The sequence below is a fragment of the Propithecus coquereli genome, unplaced genomic scaffold (assembly GCF_000956105.1).
Source record: "Propithecus coquereli isolate 6110/MARCELLA unplaced genomic scaffold, Pcoq_1.0 Scaffold294, whole genome shotgun sequence".
In the NCBI taxonomy this organism is placed as follows: Eukaryota; Metazoa; Chordata; class Mammalia; order Primates; family Indriidae; genus Propithecus; species Propithecus coquereli.
Window position 1 is genome coordinate 482,460 of NW_012148552.1, and position 6,815 is coordinate 489,274.

Sequence of the window (6,815 nt, forward strand, 5' to 3'; positions counted from 1 at the left end):
GAAAAAAAAAGTGCTCAATATCTCTAATCATTAGGGAAATGCAAATCAAAACCACAATGAGGTATCACCTAACTCCAATGAGAATGGCTTTTATCAAAAAGTCCCAAACAACAAATGCTGGCTTGGATGTGGAGAGATAGGAACACTTGAACATTTCTGGTGGGACTGCAAATTAGTACAACTCCTGTGGGAAGTAATTTTGGAGATATCTCAAAGAACTAAAAATAGAAATACTATTTGATCCAGAAATCCCACTACTAGGCATCTACCCAAAGGAAAAAATGACATTCTATAATAAAGACATCTGCATTCAAATGTTTATGGCAGCACAATTCACAATTGCAAAGATGTGGAAACAACTCAAGTGCCCATCAATACATGAGTGGATTAATAAAATGTGGTATATATATGCCATGGAATACTACTCAATCACAAAAAACAATGGTGATCTAGCACCTCTTATATTATCCTGGATAGAGCTTGAGCCCATCCTTCAAAGTGAAGTATCACAAGAGTGGAAAAAAAAAAAAGAAAAAACACCACATGTACTCGTCATCAAATTGGTACTAATTGACCAACACTAAGGTGCTGGTCAGGTGGGAGGGCGGGTGGTGGGGGTGCATAAACTCACAACTAATGGGTGCAGAGTGCACTGTATGGGGGAAGAGCACACTTGTAGCTCTGGCTTGGGTGAGGCAAAGTCATTATATGTAACCAAAATATTTGTACCCCCACAATATTCTGAAATTTAAAAAAGAAAAGAAGAAAAAAGAAAAACATAAATAAATAAAATCCCAAACACTGATAACATCAAATGCTGATGAGGATAGGGAGCAATGGGAATTCTCATTCATGTTCCTAGGTATTTATCAAATGAATGAAAGATTATGTCCGCACCAAAACCTGCAGTCAAATGTTTATGACACTTTATTCATAATCACCAAAATTAGGAAGCAAACAAATGCTCATTAATAGGCGAATTGATAAACTACTGTATATTTATATAATTGAGTGTTATTCAGTGATGAAGGAAAATGAGTTATCAAGCTACATAACAACACAGAGCAATTTTAAAAACATTTTACTAAGTGAAAGAAGCCAGTCTGAGATACCATGTGGTTGCAATTACAGTTGACCCTTGAACAAGATGGGTTTGAACTGCGTAAGTTGTCTTGTAGGTAAATCTTTTTCAACCAAAAGCAGATAGAAAATACAATATTCACAGGTTGTGAAACTCATGTATATAGAGACAAATTTTTTGTCTATGTGGTTTCCACTGGGCAGGCTGCTGGACTTGAGTCTGACAGATTTTGGTGTACTCAGGGATCTTGGAAGCAATGCCCCACATATACCAAGGGATGACCACATATGACTTCTGGAAAAGGCAAAACTCTGAGAGGTTTTGGGAGAGGGAGAAAGAAATGAGTAGACGAGGTATAGGAATTTTTTCAGACACTGAAACTACTTTGTATGACACTATAATGGCGAATACATAATATCATACATTTGCCAAAACCCATAGAACTGTACAACACACTGTAAACTATGGACTTTTGTTAATAATAATACATTAATATTGGTTCATTAAATGTAGCAAATTTAACACATTAATGCAAGAAGTTAATAATAGGCGACATTGTGTAGGGGGAGAAAGAAAAAATGGTATGTAGAGCCTTTGTACATTCTGTATAATTTTTTTGTAAACCTAAAATTTCTCTAAAAAATAAAGTCTATTTTTTTTTTACTAGCCAGTGCCAGGGTTAAATTAGAGAAACTTAGCAGGAGTATTCACAAATTTTGAAAGTCCATTTCTGTTTGGTAACAAATAATTTGCAGCATTCTCAGTCTGTCCTCTTGTGTATTTCTTAAAGTGTTTGCTCTGAGGTTCACGCAATGAAAGAAGGTAGAAGTCATTTAGGCCTGTGGGTGTAACAGAGGCAACACGAAGAAATACAACAAGATGAATCGCAATGCTTGTTAGAATTTAGTGAACTAATAGACCACGGAATCTAAGACAGGAGAGGGAAACAGCTTATGGATTGAAGAGAAAGTAAAAGAGCCAGCGGCTTGCAGGGATGCAGCGCATTAAAGAATGGTTGCAGTTTGAGTAGTTAAAAAGTGAGCTCAGAAGATCATAAAGCTAGTTATAAAAAAGAGTCTACAATGATATAAATACATACATCATACAGACATATATAAATGGGGGAGAATAAGTAACTCTTACAGAAAAATTTAAATAATATACAAGGTACTCTACCTTACCAGAGGTGGAGCTTAATCTTGTATACCTTAAGTGTGGGCTGGATTTAGTTACTTCCAAAGAACAGAGTATGAAAGTGAAAAAATAGTAACTTTACAGCACAGACACCTGGCAAGTACTACCTTATCCAAGTGATCATTAATGTCACCAGTATTGTCATATGTATGTTATGTGCCTCCTAATATGACTTGAGGAGAATGGCATTTGTCTTTGTGATATTCTTCCAGTATTTCATAAGGCTTGTGAGAAAAAATGGGAAAAATTATTAATAAAACCCAAATAATGAGACATTCTATAAAATATCTGATCAGTACTCAAAATTGCTAAGGTCATGGGAAAAAAGAAGAAAGAGAAGAGAAGAGAAAAGAAAGAAGAAAGAAAGAGAGAGAGAGGGAGGGAGGAAGGAAGGAAGGAAGGAAGGGAGAGAGAGAAAGAAAGGGCTGAGGAACTGTCGCAGATTCAGGAGACTAGGAAGACATAATGAATAAATGCAGGGTGGTCACTGGATTGGACCCTAGAGCAGGCAAGGGACATTAATGGAAAAACTGGTGAAACCCAAATAAAGTTTGGAATTTAACTCTAATAATGTGCCAATGTAGGTCTCTTAGTTTAGGCAGATTACTATAACAATTTAAGAAAATAACATTAAGTAAAATTGAAACTGAGTGAGGCACACGTGGAAATTTTTCATACATTTTTGTCACCTTTTTATAAATCTAAAATTTTCCCAAAATAAAAAGACAAAGTTGCTTTTTTTGTTTGTTTGTTTGTTTGTTTTTTTAAGTGAGCAAGTGAGGAGAAGATAATTTTCTGAGTAACAGGTACCTGATTTGGGAATGCTGAGTTGTGGTCATATAAATCTGTCACGTAAGTAGGATGGATTCCTTTATTTGGAGAAGAGAAGGTCATGGATGCAAGAAACTGGGAGATTATGCTTTCTCTCCCTGGACAAAACAGCAGTGGGGCTTGAGGTCGAGCGAGAGACCATTGCAGATGACAAGATTGGTGGCAGGCGGAGAGTGATCGGCAAGTCGGTTGACGATGAGAACTAGAATGGCATCAGTCTTTTTCTGAGAGCTGAAGAGCAGTTGTCTGGAAGCAGAAATGGAGAGCAAGGAGGACGTAAACCACGGAACAACATGTAATCATTGCAGATCTGGCAGTAGGAATAAAAAACGGGTGGGGGTGGTCCCATCATTTGGGAAGGTGGCAATGGAAGTATACTTGTGGGAAGTCAGCGAGGTCGGGGAAGAAAAGGAAACACCAGGAGAAGAGGAGTCACACTATGGTAGTTGGATGCTGAATATCCCCACGATTCTTGCTCTGGGTGTCCATGCCCTGGTGTCCTCCTCTGCGCAAGGAACAGGGTTGACTTGAGTGACAGTGAACTATTATGGGAATAATTATGTGCGACTGCTCAGGTGAGGCTTAAAAGATCATGGTTTCCACCTTGCCCTCTCTTGGGTCTCTCTCTGCTGAGAAAGGGAGCTGCCACCTCATGAGCCCTGTGGGGAGGTCTTTGTGGAGAGGAGCTGCTGCTTCCCATCACGGACCACCACCACCTCCCAGGGACGGGCAGGGGCGGACGGGAAGCAGTCTCCACCACAGCCAAGCCTTGGGGTGACCGCGCCCTGCCGACACCCTGGCTGCAGCCTCCTGCAAACCACCCAGGTAAGTTGCTCCCACCAAAACTGTGTGAGGTCTTAAATGAACATTGTTTTTATAAGCCATTACGATTTGGGGGTAATGCATTGTAGGGGTGAAGGGAAAACTTGCGACAGTTCGCTGAAAATGCAACTGACAGAAAGCAGACTAATAGGAGAAAATTTATTAACAAAGTATGCAAATTTATTAACATGCTGCGGGGAGGATGGCAATAACTGAGTGATTACCAACCCCATACTGTGCCCCTTTTCCTAAGGGACAGGAGAGATGAGGCATGCAGACACTTGTTTTGAGGGGCAGGAAAAAATTATTGGGGAGAATGAATGGACCAGGGAAAAAGAAATTAACCATTAAATTATTCTCTTTGGAATGCGAATGAGCCCAAGAGGCAGCCATTAGCTTGTGAAAAAGTCCATTCAGGCGGCCTGGCATTCCTCAGTCTTCTCTTCTGAAATAGATAATGAAATTTCTGGGAGGGCATGAAAGGCAATTGTGCTTCTTTGGGGAAGAAGCCTTGTTGGTCATATAAGGAAATCGCAGAGAGAATCCCTCCTGGTGCTTCCAGAAGGAGGATCAGAGAGACAGGAAGATGGGGAGAGTTCAGAGAAGAGACCTTGGTTCTGAAGCTTATTTCTAAGGCCTTTCAATTTTCAAAGCACTCCGCATGCTAAAGCACTGTATTTCAGGGAATTGTTTTCTGTGGCCTAACAGTTTAGGCAGGATGGGTAGCTCCTACCAGATGCAGGGCAGTGTGTTCCTTATGGACTCACAGGGCACAGCTGAAGGATTCCGGGGTTGGGGAGAGTTTGGGAGGTGAGTTTCTCGATCTACAAAGTAAGGCGATTGTTTCACTAACTTGAAATATTCCTTTCAACTCTAACATTTTGTGATCCAATTTGCTTTTATTGAGGGTGAAAGCGCTCGCTCTGGTGTTTACTGGTACTGAAAGCTGCACTTTGATGTTGCCAGTTGATGCTATGATTGATGACAAAATAGCCTTTGACTTAAGCTTTTGTTGTCAACAAACCTCATGGTGTGTTCTTGTTGTTTTCTTCCTTTTATTTTTGCCTATTGTAATTTAAATCAGCTACCATCCTGCACTGCAGAGACACGGTTATATTGTTTTTTTTATGGGAACCAAAGATTAGTTTCATTGTACCGTTAAGACCTACAAGTGTTATAAATATGTAACTCCCAGTCGGAATTCGATGATGTTCAATGAGGGAACAGAGATTAGGTCAGAAACTCTTTTAAAACTAAGTGGTTAGAAAAAATGTAAAAGAAACAGCTATTGTGTTTCCTGACTTATTTTAATGCTAATAGCTAATAGATTATCAGGGTCTTGAGAGATCCTTTGCTCTATTTATTTTATTTTTCTCCCCTCCAGCAAATTGGTGAGAATCTGACCTGTTTAAAAGTACTTTAAGTGGAAACTCTACTCAAGTTTAAGAACTGACAAATAACTCTGCCTGGTCAAACTTTGGTCAGGCTCCTGAACCTTCTCCTAGGCCCATCTGAGGACTCCTTGTATAATAAAATCCGGTTTTACCAAGAACCTGGACCCTGGCTATCAGATTACTCTCTTGGACATCGGATCAGACTCTTCCTGCCTTCCCAGCCCCCAGGAGACATCTGAGCGTCCTGGCCGGTTTTCAGCAAGAATCCTGCAGTGTCGGTTTAATCAGAGTGTGCCTTATCCCTTGTTCTTTATGGTAAAAATAAGGAGGTGATCAAAGGATGATCCATGAATCACATGGTTTATTGTCATACAGAAAGAATTTTTCTCTGGTTCACAATACTCAAGAGGGGAAGAATGATATGAGCAAATCGGGAGCACACTTGAGAGATGAGCTACGTTAACCACATAGTGAGTGAGTTCCAAATTTATCCAGGTGTACTGCTCAATGAGGATGGAAGCAGGCCTCTGTGCAAAGATTCCGGACGACTCAAGGTCCCTCGTGCTGGTGGGCAGTGTTGGTGCTGGCAGGCTGGGCTTCAGAGCTCCCAGGCCTGCCTCAGCGTGACATAACAATCCTGAAGGGAGGGGGGTGCGTTCCAAGGTCTCAGGCATGGGATCTGATAAGACATGGCATTCTCCATGTTGTTATTACAGCAAAGCATGCATCATTCACCTAGCAAGCTATATGTCTGAAATCATTTCAAAGCTACATAACACCCTCCATGTTTCCTCTTAGTCATTGTCCACCCACTCACCCCCGCCCTGCTCCGTGGCTATGAATTTCCACTAGCCCATGCTGGATTCCGTGTTTAGCCCAATCTCTCTTCCCCACTGCAAGAACACATTGCAGTGTCGCTATATGTGTCACAGTAGTCCTGAATAAAGTCTTTTTTACCGTGCACTAAGTATCATTAAATAATATAATATTTTTCTTTAACAGAACCAACGCTGCCACAATGTGATAGTGTAAGTTAGAGCACAATTGTCAATTTTTAAAAAATATGCAACCAGAGCATGTAACACAGGAAAAAGGTCTGTAAAAGGGTAAAATATTTTATGAGTTGTCTCTTTAACCCTCCCATTCTTTTTGGGAATTAAAACCTGCATTCCTGCCTGAGGCCAGTAATCAAAGGGGCAGGGAAATGTTCTTTGGGGGTTGTTTTCTAGTATGTTAAATCACGGGAGATAGCTCTACAGAATCGTCCAGACATAGGTCGCAAGACCATCTTCGCCAGAGATAATGTCAACTGAAACCACCGACTAAGGTTAAACAATAATAGTCTGAAGCCACGACATGTGACACTGGTCACATAGACCCTGAGCCCAACCACTGGATCCCCCCACCTTTATAAAACCTTGTATTTCTGCTTAAAGGCAGCACAGTGGTCTTTTGTGACACCAGTCTGCTGCCATCCTCATTTGCTGGCAAAT